This window comes from Phodopus roborovskii, unplaced genomic scaffold, assembly GCF_943737965.1.
Source record: "Phodopus roborovskii unplaced genomic scaffold, PHOROB, whole genome shotgun sequence".
Lineage (NCBI taxonomy): Eukaryota > Metazoa > Chordata > Mammalia > Rodentia > Cricetidae > Phodopus > Phodopus roborovskii.
Window position 1 is genome coordinate 13,591,668 of NW_026126424.1, and position 14,271 is coordinate 13,605,938.

The window sequence follows — 14,271 nt, forward strand, 5'->3', positions numbered from 1 at the left end:
ATGCTGGAAGGGTCGCGCCTGCTATTGCTTGCTCTTCGCTAGGAGGGGATGCATCACATTGCTTTATGGTCCATTAACAACAGAAACGGTCAAAAACTGCAAGAGTAAAGGGTTTTCTCTTCCTCCCATCCCTCTGCGGCAGACCTGAGACTGGGAACAAGACTTGATTTAGTTGATGTTTGAGACTCGTCCCAAAGGCTGAGGGAGGGAAGGCAGCGCTGGAAAAGTGTCCCAAAGAAACTGGACATCTGAGCAGTCACTGCCTGTCCCAGCCTCTTTCAAGAAGGTTCCATCTCCATGCCACAGTGTAACCAATCCGATTACCAGCCTGCTTCTCTACCTCTTCACAGAAAATCCGAAAAGAAAATAGGGGTTCCTGAGAGACCCACAACATTTGTAATCTGAAAGTTCCACGGGGCCCCAGCCCCCTGTTCCCCGCCCCTCCTCAAACTGGTGTCTTCCTGCTGAACGGTTCCGCTGGCTGCGGGTGGGGCTCCGGCTCCACCCCAGACCAGGAATTCGCGAAGTCACTGGCTTGGGCAAGCTTGCCTGGGGCACCTTCGCCCACGGACACGCCCTTTCTGCCAAGACTTGCCCCAGGCGACCCTCTCTCCTGCTCTAGCTCAGCATTCAGAGCAGCTGCTGAACCAGTCCAGGCCTTCCAATCCTTTGCAACTTTAGAGACTCTTTCAGATCCGCACTTTGTCCCCGTGCCCTCTACTCACAATCACATCCCAAAGAAGAGAGAGAGAGCGAGAGCGAGAGCGAGAGCGAGCGAGCGAGCGAGCGAGCGAGCGAGAGAGAGAGAGAGAGAGAGAGAGAGAGAGAGAGAGAGAGAGGAGATACACAGAAGGGACATGAATGGCCCCACAGTCCACAGGCCGGTTTCAGAGACCCTCTTCCTTTCTCCGCCCCTCTCCTCCCCTCTCCTCCGCCTGCCTCCCCCGCCCCCTCCCCCGGCGCGCACTTTTTTTTTTTTTTTTTTCCCTTCTAAAAAGCAGATTGGGTCACCAGAGGTGTTGGGAAGACCCAGAACGAAACCACCCGAGGAAAAGAAAACATAGAAGTGCTACCTTGGCAACCGGGAGCTTTTAGTGGCCAGCTGGTGGGCTGGGAGGGGCGGCTGCTGCCCGCCTGCCGCTGGTACTCTCCTCGACTACGCGTATTCTTAAGCAATAACAACGTAATCCGTATTATCCACCCAAGAATACCCGTCACCGAAGAGAGTCAGAGGGCTAAGCTGCCGCTGCCTCTGCCGCTGCTACCGCTGCTGCTGCTGCCGCCACCACCAGAAAGAACTCTTGCTGCCGAGCCCGCCCCTGGCTGGGGCTGGGCTGAGCTTGACCGGGACCATAAATCCATAACTCGATTTCCCTAAAGAAGGCTCCAAAGCTGTGTTCTGCTGCTTCCTGCCCAGATCCTCCAAATGGCTGTTCTATTTCCAATTCTGAAAGACAAATCACAGAACCAGCCACTTAACACACAAGAGACAAGTGCTTTCTTTCCACGGAGCAGGGATGAGGTGCCAAGGCTCTTTGGAGAGTGATAAGTAATGTTCAGTTTACCTGGTGATCACCCAGTGCTCTCCTTAGTACTTGCTCTGCTTCATGCCCACTTTGGTCACGGCCAGCCCACTCTAGGTGCTTTGATTGAGTGTCATAGCAGCCAGCGAACCCTGTAGAAGACATGCATAGTTAAGCACACAAATATTACAAATGTATTTGCCTGGACGGCTTTAGGAAGAAGTGGGACTCTGATCAAGATCAGGTCATGCATGGGTGAAATTTTCAACAGTGTGTGTTTTGGAAATGCATGGTCTCATGATCACAGAAAATAAACATTCATTCAATTTAATAAAATGCTTATAGATCTGCAAAAAAAAAAAAAAAAAGGCATCTTCCCTTTGAAGGCTTTAGAGCTATATACAACATAATGGCCTTTAAAGGGAGGGAAACAGCTTTACAGCTTCGAGGCACAAAATAATTAAACCTGTTTTCCATACTATCTGAACTCACTAAGTTGACGAGCTGATAGACCTTCTAGGGTTTAAGCATCATTTAGGATTGCCAGGGTGTTTAATTTCTCAGCCCACGTTTCAGAACTCACTATCAATACATCTCTGTGCAGTGTTGAGAACACCTCTATTTCAGCAATCACTTTGAAGCTCTGTCCTCATGCAAATCATTTAAAGAAGGAACTCAATAAAAACTCATTCTCAAAGTGACTAATTTTGACATTCAGAGAAAAATCTCCTATGCTTTGATGATCTACATGGCTGTTACTTGGACAGCTTTGTCTTAAGACCCTGCAGTGGATAGTCCCACAAATGGGGGTTTATTGTTCACTAAATAAAATAGACCAGTGGAACGCCACCACCCAAGACATCCTGCAGCTCTGTTAGAAAGTTCTCAATTTGTTTCTTGCTTTACTTTGTAATACACGAAAGTACATCTATGTGAGTGTAGGGGAGGGATATGGAAAGATGGCAACAGACATGATTTCTCAAATTATGTAAGTGCAAATAGCTCTTCATCAAGAAGTAATTATGTAACAGTCTCTCCCACCACCACAACTTATATCTGACTGACCTGGTTGTAATTAAATGTACTTAGATTGTGCCTGCTATCATTATTATTTTTGATATAATATTTTTCCAGGCATACCAACTCATTTCCTGACACATTACTTACAAGTAGAAAAACCAACATGATTTCTGGATTTTATGATTTAAATGTCTGTCTGAAACAACTCAGAAGAAAAATAGTACTACCCACTTTCTAGCCTATTTTACAGTATCTCTTTAGACAACTCATGATTACAACATTTACCAAAAGACTCAAGCCAGTGAAACAATTAATAAATACTATTTTTGCCATTACCCAACATAGACATAAAATGGAGCTTTTCTCTGGTACTACAACCAGGGGAAAAATTTAAGAAAGCTGACAGGTTCCCTTTAGCCTGAACTCCTAGAAACAAAAGCCCTTAGGGAAAGTAATGCAATAGTCTAAAGTGTGCATTTCCTCTTGAATTCTTTTATTAAAAATCTCAACTATCCCTAAAAGGAAACCAAGACACATTGTACAAATAGGATTTGATTTACTAAATGGAATGTTTTTTCAATTCAGAAGAATGGTTAAGGCATACACACATACACACACCCCACATTTCCCTCATTCTGTAGAATCACGGCATAAATGCCCACACAGCTTTTCAGTGCTTTCCAAGTACTTTCCCTTAGTTTATCACCATTCCGGGAAAATCTCTCTTTTTCTTTCTCTGTCTCTCTCTGTCTGTCTCTCGGTCTCTGTCTCTCTGTCTCTCTCTGTCTCTCTGTCTCTCTCTCTCTCTCTCACACACACACACACACGAACACACGGACACACACGAACATACACACATGAACACACACACATGGACACCAGACACACGAACACACACAGAGACTCTCATGCCTAAAAAAAAAAAAAAAAAAAAAAAAAAAAGAAGGAAAAGAAAACCTAGAACAACGCTTCCTAGCCAAGCACCAGAGTCAGCCCTTTCCCTACATACCAAATGCTCCACACTTCAGCACCTGGACCAGTGGACAGCTCAGTCCAGGCAGAAAGCCCGCAGCACTTCCAACAGAACTGACGCTCAGAGCTCTAACCACAGCTCTGGTGCTTCAGCGGGGCAGACTGACTTACGAGAACACCATTTCCTACGAGACCACTGCCTCTGGGTGCATATTCAATTCAAACCTCCTTAAGCTGTCGGATTTCCCCCACCCATCTACCCTCCCCACCCCCCTCCACCCTCCACACAAAAACGGAAAAGGGAAAAAGCCCAATACTACCAGGGCATTTGTTGATCAACTTACACTTTCCTTTTGAATATTTAGGTACCGCTATCGGAGCAATAGCAGCGGAGGCTTAGGTCCGCATTAAGTACCTTTGTTCGTCGACTCCTGCAAGCCATGTTTATTAGAATCTACAATTCTCTCTCGCCCCTATAACTGGAGGTGTGTTTTTCGGGCAAGGGGCAGGGGTGCTTTTGGCACCTTTTGATCTCTCAAGGCCACTACGACTATCGCAGTGTCCTCCTGTACTTCCCCACCCTGTTCCCCATTCGCCAGCACCCATCCCAGCTAAACGCTTGATAATTAAAAACCAAATATACATAAAGCAAGCTACAAAACAATCGGTTTAGGAAATAAGGCAATTAAGCTAAAGCAGAAATAGTCTCTCTCTCTCTCTCTCTCTCTCTCTCTCTCTCTCTCTCTCTCTCTCTCTCCCCCTCCCTCCCTCTCTCCCTCCTCCCTCCTTCTCTCTTTCCTTCCCTCTCAAGTAGAAAGGGGGAAAACACGAAGGAGAGGGAAAAATCGGGAGGAGGGTGGTAGTGGACTCCTACAATCAATGCCAAAACACTATACACATCGTCACTGAACAACACTCTCGATCTCAGACAAAAAGAAACCCATTTACCGATGTAAACATAGTCGCCCTCTCCCACACATCCTACATCCTTTGCGTTTGCTGAGATTTGTCTGCGGTATCGCAGGTATAGCAAAGTAACTGTCACAAATCCGTCTAGAATGAAGTGCTTACCCTCTAAATCCAGGTTGCCAGCGGAACTCCAAGTGTGTGCAGAAGCCAGGAGTCATCCGATGGGCGGCAAGGCAGGCTTGGGCAGTGGAAGCCACTGCTCTCTGAGCGCCGGGTTACAGTGTTAACAAGCCCTGGGAAGAGACCTCGTCGCCTCGCGCTGGCTGTGCCCCAGTGCCTTCGCGTGGTGGCGGCTTGCTCATGCTTCCGAGGAGTCCCAGGCGAGAGCCTTCAGCTGATGCGAGCTTCCAGAAAGGCGAGGGGAAGGGGGAAAAATCATCTAATGCAATCAAATCGATCTGATCTACACCATCTGTCGCCTGCCACTATACACAAACGTTAAAATAGGAAAACGGAAAACCCTGACAGCCAGAGAGGGTTGGTCTGCAAAGAGTTCATTTTTAGCAAAGCATAATTGGGTATGGTCGGCATACAGTTACAAAAGCCGCTGTTAACCATCCAGTAGTGGACCCCGAACATGCTAATGGTGGATTAATTGAGGAAGATCTGACGTGTAAGCTTCATAGTCTCTTATTCATGACTTCCCAATGGGAAAGGACCAATGCCTTGTGGGACTATGGTAACATACAGTCAAAAAGCTGCTAAGAAAATGGCTGTGTGTTCACAGCACCTCTCTCTGATAACAAACATATGTCGACTAAAACGGTTTAGTAGAATGGGAGGGGGTATTGGAGAATAAAATTCTCTTCCCCCATGTAAGCAACCTCTATATTCTTTCCTTAAAGAAAAGAAAATATATATCTTTAGATTGTGGGGAGAAAATGATGCTTTAAAAGGCTTAAAAAATTCAAGATTCAATTCTGTCATATAAAAGAAAAAACACTCTTACATAGGAGGATTTTTAAAATAAAAATCTATTATCTTTTTCCTTACTTTGATCAAAGTACATGCATAGCATGTGCTGTATATAGAAACATCCTAGTAAATACCACTAGTATTGACTTAGGCATGTTTAGTGCCAGGTACCCTTTTTGACTTATTGAAATCAGGATGCCTTTAAGGCAAACATTTTGTATAATTTAAAATTGATTTAATAAACATTAAGTGTGATTGCAAGGAGATGGGGAGAGATTTTTTTTTTAAAAAATTAAATTCTACGGTCACCCCTCCCACCCAAATATCTTTTGGTTTGTCTCTGATCTATACTAAACATTGAACAGGGGAAATAAGGAAAGGGGGGAGGTGGAAATATCAGGGAGAGGAAAAGAGTGTAGACTACCAATAACCAATAATTTCTATTCTATTTGGAACAGAAAAAAAATAGGGCAATGAAAGATCTCATATTCTGTCCATTGTGATCTATAAACACATACCAGTGTCAAAATTAATGTTTTACATATGGAGAGAAGGCATATTTCAAACGGTGGGTGACTTTCCCTCATCTATTTGCAGCTTTCAGATATTTTAAAAGGACTACTGTATGAGAGTTTATTTTATGTTCCTGTAACATTCTTTTATTATGTATTTTAAGTATGCTGCATTTATCTGATTTTCACATTTATTTGAACATCAATAATCATAATTAATCGATTCTGCTTCCTTTTTTTAGAAAAACATTATGTCTTTTTTTTAGTAAACAATTAATATTTAGGATAATTGTTGAAATATTTGGATGTGTCTTCTGAAAACTCTGATAATCTCTTTAAGGAAAAAAAACTGAATTAGATTAGTCTAAAAATATAACTTGAAGACAAATCAAACAATTTACCTGATCTTTTGTTTCAATATACATTAATTAAGCACTCTTTCCAACCTACACAACATTCCAGGGTCATAGTCAGAAATTCAAACCTAATAGCTTAGCAGTCTGTGTTGTCATTCGCGTCAAACTATTGCCCCCTGCAGGTCAGGTTGAAAGTGCAGGCAGATTTTGGCCAGGACCTCAGAAAATTTATGGTTGTCATGTAATTTCAGGCTCAACCAATATGTAGGTAGAGTACAAATTTTACTTTTGGTTTGTTTTGATTTAGAAATATATAGGGCATCCATAAAATGAGCAAAAAAGAAAATGGATATTCCAGGTTTTCTTCTGATAGTTTAGCTTGGACGGGTGGGAGTAAACCATCCTTTTTTTTTTTTTTTTTTTTTCATGACATGATAAAATCATTGGTACATTTAACATTATCCTTCTTTCTTTCTTTATTATTTTCCCACATGAACCAGAACAACTAAAAAAAGTGTGATATTTAATAATTATTTTTCAGTAATAAAGCTGTAGTCCTGGACAATTTGATACTTCATCTCATTATGCTCTTGGTAGACTCTGGAGTACATTCAAATCAAGCCCTTTAGGATCTCTCCTCTCCTCACAAGATGGGGACAATGGCACTGTTGTTATTTTCTTAATTATAAGATGAAACATTATTTCAGTTTTCACACTTCTCCTATATCATCATCCTTTCTCAAAATTAACTCTTATAAATGAAGCACCTTCTGAACAGGAAACAAATTTGGAATCGATGAAATAGATATCAAATTACAACCAAGGTTTCTTCTGAAGCATCAAGAAGTAGAGGACAATTGTGGGGGAAATTTAGAAGCTTATGAAAAATTTTGTAGTTTGGGAGTCAATAATGTGATAATTACCACTGAGTTCTAAAGAACCTGCAATGGCATGTCTTTATTGTTTAAACTCAGCTCTCATTGAGAAATAGAATATCTATCTTATGCAAATTGTCACATATTCTTTTTATTCAATATAGTTATTAATAACAATTTATAATAAAAAACAATCTTATTTTTACATACCAATCCCAGTTCCCTTCTTTTCCTGTCCTCCTACTTCCATGACCATCATTCCATCTCACTTCCCCCATCCACTCCTCCGATAAGGTGAAGACTCCCATGGAGAACCATCAGTCTGTCACATCATTTGGTGCAAAACCAAAGCCCTCCCCCCTGTATCTAGGCTGAATAAGTTATCCCCCTCTTAGGGAATGGGCTTCCAAAGCCCATTAGTGCACCAGGGGTAAATACTGGTTCCACTGCCAGTGTCCTTATAGACTGCTTAAGCCTCTCAACTGATAGGGGACTTAGGTAGGTCTTAAGCAGGTTTCCTAGCTATCAGTCTGGAGTCGTGAGCTCCCACTTGCTCAGGTCAGCTGTTTCTGTGGGTTTCTCCAACATGGTCTTGACCCCTTTGCTCATCACTCTTCCCTCTCTACAACTGGACTCCAGGAGTTCCCATGCCACATATTCTAATGGCAAATTGCCACTAAGCATTTCACTCAGCCAAATTTGGGAGACATTAATTTTCCACATTGTGTGGAAGTGGCTAGAAAGAAATTGTTTTGCTATCTTAAAGTTATTCTAAAATGCTTACAGAAGACTTAGTAACAAGAATGGGACCTTTCTGGGATACTTTCCACCCAGATGTTCTAGAATGTCTGTGGGGGATAGTTATAATGCTTCCCTCTTTTAAATGACACCTAAAACAAAACAGACATCACAAAAGCATGAAATCTTTTCCATGTTCAATTTCATCTTTAGAGTATGTTGTGAATTTCAAAATGACAGTGATTTACATATAAAATTATTTGCCTCTGTAATTCATTAACTCTACTCCATGTTAAAAAGGGGTCTTGGCTAGGCTGTTGGGTTATGCATTGTAGGAACACCAAAACAACAACCAGTAGCCTGTAGCTGATATTTTTGATTGTCTTTAAAGAAATGAAAACTCATTTCCCTTTCAAGCTATATGTCACTTATAGGATACCATTATCATGCATGATTGTATTATTCAGAAGCTCGTGGCTACTAAAACTAAAAATCTGAATATCACGATTTAAATGTTTAACTACAGAGTTTATCATTAGTGTCCCTAAAAGAGAGACAGTATCACTTGACCTGACATCTGACAATAGAGTGGGGGAGAGGGATAGTTCTCCCTGTACCAGTCAAAGTACCTTGCCTGCAAGGGTTCTGAAAAGCATAACCCTACTAAGTTTTATTATCACTATTCTATTTCCAAAGGAACAAAGTAGAACTCTAGAAGCCAGTTGGGGTGGTGCTATTACTGCTGAAACGCTGGGTTATTGAACATGTGGATTTTCAGAAGCCGAAGATCATCCAATTCTATTCATACGTTGTTTCACGACTCAACTCAGTTTCTTCTGGAGAAACGAGAAGGAGAGAGGGGGGAGAGGTTTGTGTTCAAAGGCTCATGGATGTGTGTAGTAGAGGTGGTAGTGGTAGAGGTCAGTGTGAACATTGGTAGATATGAGGTGTTTGGGGAGAGGGTATTGGAAATGGCTAATTTATTCGAATTTTAGGCCAATTAAAAGCTAATCTCAGTGCAGTTTTAAGAGAGGGCCCAGAAGCAGCAGGAATTTATCTTTCCCAAGTAGGCCCTAAGCATTCTCCAGGGCTGGGCTCCAGTGCCCATCACTTCTGCTACTGACCTGTATTTTGAGCTGCCACAGCTAGTATGATGCTGGTTGGGAAAGCTAGGAAGGGAAGTAAAACCCACCCCAGATCTCCTATCAAGTTATGCAAGCCCAAGCAAAGGTGTGATTTTTACTTTTTACGGAGCATCAAAAGATCAGCCCTAGCTCTTCCTGACCAAGTAATCTGCTCTTTGCAGCTCAGAAGCGAGAAGTATGGGCAGCACCTGGATGCCTGGTGGTATCTGTCCCTACGCTTGGCGTCTTCAAGGTACTGACTGGCCGGTGACTTTGGCTCGCTTCCTAACGTCCTAGCTATGAAGGCTGGCCTTCGAATCAGAGATGAACCGGGACTGAAACTAGAGCGAAACATCACCCCGGGGGACTCGTTAGAGGGGTAAGGCGAGGGACACACCCTTGTGACTAACTCCAACCCTCCAGGATGCGACTGGTGAGAAGCTACCCAGGCCAGACTTTGTACATATTACCCGTGCGGGAGTGGACTTCAGCCCTCGCCATCCTCCCGGGGTTCTCCACTCTGAATTCCTCCCCTTGCCCGAGTTTCGGGTCTTCCTGCGGTACCCACAGTGTCTGGAGAAGAGCGCAGGGGCCCCCTGCTGGCCAGACGCCGCCCGCGCTGCGACCCACTCCAGGTTTCCTTCGCCCGGCCCCACCCAAACCCAAATGGATCCTCCCTCACCCCCCAAAGTAGGGTATCAGTTCAAACAAACAGAAAACCAAACCCACCAAAAAAGCTCCTAAGCGCGGGGCTGGAGGGGGGTGGGGAATTAAATCCCAAAAACGTTTGATCACCTCCTTTACTGCTCAAAGTAAGTGTGACTTCAACATCTCCCTAGGTCCTCAGGGACCCTTTCCTAGAATCCTAGCTGAGGTATGGGGGTTGGGTGTTCAAGAAACAATGCTGCTTTCTTCAATTACAACAAAAAATAGGGCAAACAAGTCACAGCTTCTGTTGAAGACACGTTATGCAGGCATCAAGATCACACACACACACACACACACACACACACACACAAGCTCCACTCAAGGAAACCCACATTTATTATTTCTGAAGAGTTCTGAAGACATGTTTCTGGAAGCTTTTCATCAATGATTGGAAGAAATGTTTGTTAATAGTTCAGAATGTGGGTAGCACGAAATAAGGTCCTGTGAGGAAGGAGGGAAAAGAGGACTCCCTTCCTCCCCTTTCCTTCCTTACCTGTGCTGTAGTCATCTTCAAGGAAAGTTCTAAGCTCACACACTGTCCTGTGTCTCTCTCAAAAATGGGGAAGGGATTATTCTGTTTATCTGGGCAGTTCATTACTTCCTTTTTTACGGTGTTTTGAAAGAAGTTTAGCTTTGAAACAGGATGTGGGCTTTTTTTTTTTTTTTTTTTTTTTTTTTTGAGTGGTTGCTTTTTTGTTGTTAGAGATCACAATGCTTCTCTTCAGGTAATTTTGACTTAGAGATGCACATAGTATCTTATTATCACTTCTTTCAGTATTTTGTTTTTTCTTTCTGGATATGTATTGACTGGGAAAACTATTTTTCCCTGTGTAATTTTAGGCAAACAGGTACTGGTTGGTCAATTGATAGACCAGGGCTGCTTATTTCTGTTTTCTTCACATATTGATCTATGTAAAGAAGCTAAAAGATTTTTGGGGTGACCCAGAATCAGTTCATAGTAGGCAAGGTCTAAAAGAGATTTTGAGAATAGTACGTGGTTTAGGGTATTGTGTTCAGATGGATACCAGGATCTCTGACTAGCTATTGAGGTAATGAATGAGGCTGGTGTGAGGAGGGGTCTGGTTGCTTCTGATTATGCTTAGAGAGTTGCAGCTCCCTGGGAAGATGAAATGAAACTAATGTCTTTTGTATGTTCAGTGCTTACTCATCAGTAGGTGCCCTGGGGTGTGTCTTTGTGTTATTAGTCTCACTTAGCCCCTACTCCAGCCCTGTGGACCAGGTATTGTTATACCTTCTCATGTCACAGAAATAGAGAATCAGGCTTGGAAGAGTTGACATACCTGACTATGCTTGTTGCATCACACAAGCAAAAACATGCAAGCAAGGCAAATTTTGAAGACCCCACTTTCTTGTACATTGTTGAGAGTGATATTGTAACTCATGTTTTATGTCAGAGACTTAGTTTTCACAAGGAAAATTGTTTATGATTCATGATAAAAAACATTTTAACAATAGAAATATTTGCTTTGTAAGACAATTATTATGGAATCTCTCTCAGTTCACACACGAGGAAAGCAGAGTTTGACAATCACACCTAAAAAAATGCAATCAGTTCTTAGGACCAGACCTCTGATTTCCTCTTTTTAGCCCATTTCATGATGTCATAGTGACGATATAAAGAAAAATTCTTGGGTTTTCTCAAAATGCCTAACTGTGGATCATGAACAGCTCAGAGTCCATATTTCACCTCAATTATGAATACCTTCTTTTATAGGATGTAAATGTATAAATAGTGCTATCTTGTGTATTGGATTAGAGGCAAAAGACTGAAATAATTGTATCAGCTTTGCTTGAGATGCAGTTAAAGCAGCTAAAAGAGAAAGTATGTCTCAGTATAGCTTTAGTCTTCACAACTACTCACAGGGCCCAACCATCATAGTTTGGTAAGGTCATTCCAACAACTCATTTCACAAAGTTCCTATTCATAAGGTTTGGTGTTGCTCATCTGCCTTCATATGCTGCTTCGTTATAGCCATGAATAGTTATGGTAAACAAAATTCAGAACACGTTTCTGAAGGGAATATATTATTTTGCCAAAGTTTTTGATGTATACTTGGGACTCACTGAAATGCATTTGGAGGACTGATTTACCCTGTGCTGTATTAGTTTAGGTGGAGAATGGATTGGTGGGCTGCTTTTGGGGCTCCCTCATGTTCACTAAGTCTCAGAGAATCAGAGAAACATCCAGATGAGCTGCTCTATGTCATGAGTTGGACAGTAGCCTGCAGGTCTCAGCTTTTTCAGCTGTGTGAAAATTATTTGGCCACAGGGCCTCCCCTCTTGTTGAGGATTGCTGACATTTCCAAAACTGTAATTTAGTTGAATATAGTTGTTAATATCAAGTTGGGAATTTTCTCCCTCTCATCTCTCATTAAACTGTTAGTATCAATATCAGTTTGGAAGCAAAATGTTACTCAATGAATCTGGATTGTCTGTATGAAATTATAGCATAAATGCTTTCACAGATTTTGTTTTGTAGACCTGAAAGGGTTTTTGAAATGACCTAACCTATTCCTTCTGTTTCATAAAGGGGTAGTACAAAATTTTCAAAATCACCTCTGTAATCCAAGAAGAGAGGTGGAACTCAGATGTTATGTATTTGAGCATCAAGGCTGTGTGTTCTCATAGCTTCATGGTCCTTATTTAACTGTCAGAGATTCATTCCTCATTCAGCCACAAACTTGGCAACTGTCCTGGACACTGGAAATTCAACAGAGAGGAAAACAAAAACAAAAACAAAAACAAAAACAAAACAAAACAAAAAAAAAACAAAAAACAAAAACAAAAACAAAAACCAAAAACAATCCTGGAAAAGGCCTTCATTTGTTCAAGCTTATATGCTGCTGATGGAACAGGGCAAAACTCAGAGCCTTGATTAACAAGGTTGTGGTGGAAAAAAAATCAATCATTTTATAAAGACCTTTTTTTTCCCTTGAGAAATTATCTCTTATGCAATACAGTATGGACGACAGAAAAATAAACCAGACATTCTTTCACATTTCTTGGTAAATAAATGTGGGAAGTCTTTCATGCCAAATAATAAAAACAAAAATTGGACATTACTAAGTGGACATTACCAATTTTAGTCAGATAAACAGAGCCCTCTTCAGTGGTCTGTTCATGGGTTGTGAATGACTGTTTCCCAGAATGTTCCTATAAAATGGGGATTAGATATCTATACATAAACAGAAACTTATGTAGAAGGTAGGATAAAGAAATAATAAAGATATCAAATTATTCTATAAAATGACACTTTTAAAGACACATGAGATTTTTCCCCACCAGGGGAAAACCAGGTACATGGGTGATATCAGAAGATCAGCATCTGTTGCTTTGAGCTTTTTTTTTTTTTTTTTTTTTTTTTTCACTAACTCAATTTGCCCTTTTGCACAGGACAAACAGTAGTCACCATCCCATGTAGAGGAATAATGGAGATATAGATATAGAAATTTTAATCCTATGAGATCCTGGATTTTCAGTATCAGGAACACCCTCCCTCCCCCAGAAAATAGAACTCATTATTACAAACAAATGTACACTGGACACTGAAATGAAAAATCACCAAATGATTAGGATATAATAATGTTTTCAAATCAGTGCCTGTCTCTTCCTCCATAAAGATTTTAGTAAGAGTTTGAATAATGAGGACCCATGGCCAATTGTCATATGTCCATATTTGCCACTAATGAGGGGCAATTTGTTTTGCAGGGTTTTATTATGCTTTCATTGACAGATGATCTGAAACTTCCTCTTGGCAATGCTACAGAATGGACCTTTTATTTAATGGATGGAAGTGGGGAGAGAAAATAGAGGACTGCCTGATATTTTACGAAGTACAATACATTGACCTGGGAAGATTGTTTCCTATTTTTTTGTTGCCTATTTTGTCACTATTTTTCCCCCTGAGTAGCAATAAAGGAATACTATGACTTCTACATTGTAGTCAATAATAACATATTAATATAAAAAAGTCATATTAGTATAAAATAGTAGCTTGAAGAGGAGATGATGGGAGATGTCATTCTGTAAATATGTTTCTCATACTGGTTAATGAATAAAGCACTGTTGACCAATAGGAAAGCGAGATAGGTGCAACTAGGAGACAAGGAGGAGAGAGCGAGAAATAAGGAGGAGTCAGCATGGGGAGACAGGAGAGTGGGGCAGGACCTCTATTCTCTCTGGTCTCCCCATGCTGACTCCTCCTTATTTCTCGCTCTCTCCTCCTTGTCTCCTAGTTGCACCTATCTTGCTTTCCTATTGGTCAACAGTGCTTTATTGATTAACCAGTATGAGAAACTTATCTACAGAATGACATCTCCCATCAATTATATATTATAGTATTTTGTGTATTAATCAGGAAATGGACAGGGCTGGCTGAAAGAGTATTGGATGACTGTCCCACAGTGCAGGGGACTCAAATCCAATTCCCATTTTGATGAACTGTTGCGGAAGTGGAGCAGGATTTTCCTTTTTATGTTGCCTGAATATCATGTGGTGGTCTCCACTAAGAAAATGATTGAGGTGAATTCTCAGGAGAG

General features: G+C 41.4%; 1 long non-coding RNA gene across 1 annotated transcript; it reads right to left on the minus strand.

The window, feature by feature from the left end:
- Positions 1–1,071: 1,071 nt before the first annotated feature.
- LOC127223093 (uncharacterized) lies at positions 1,072–5,124 on the minus strand. Its single transcript, XR_007834610.1, has 3 exons — positions 4,587–5,124; positions 1,566–1,675; positions 1,072–1,447 (listed from the first exon to the last, which is right to left on the minus strand). It is a non-coding gene; the product is annotated as an uncharacterized LOC127223093 (long non-coding RNA).
- Between the last annotated feature and the right edge of the window lie 9,147 nt (positions 5,125–14,271).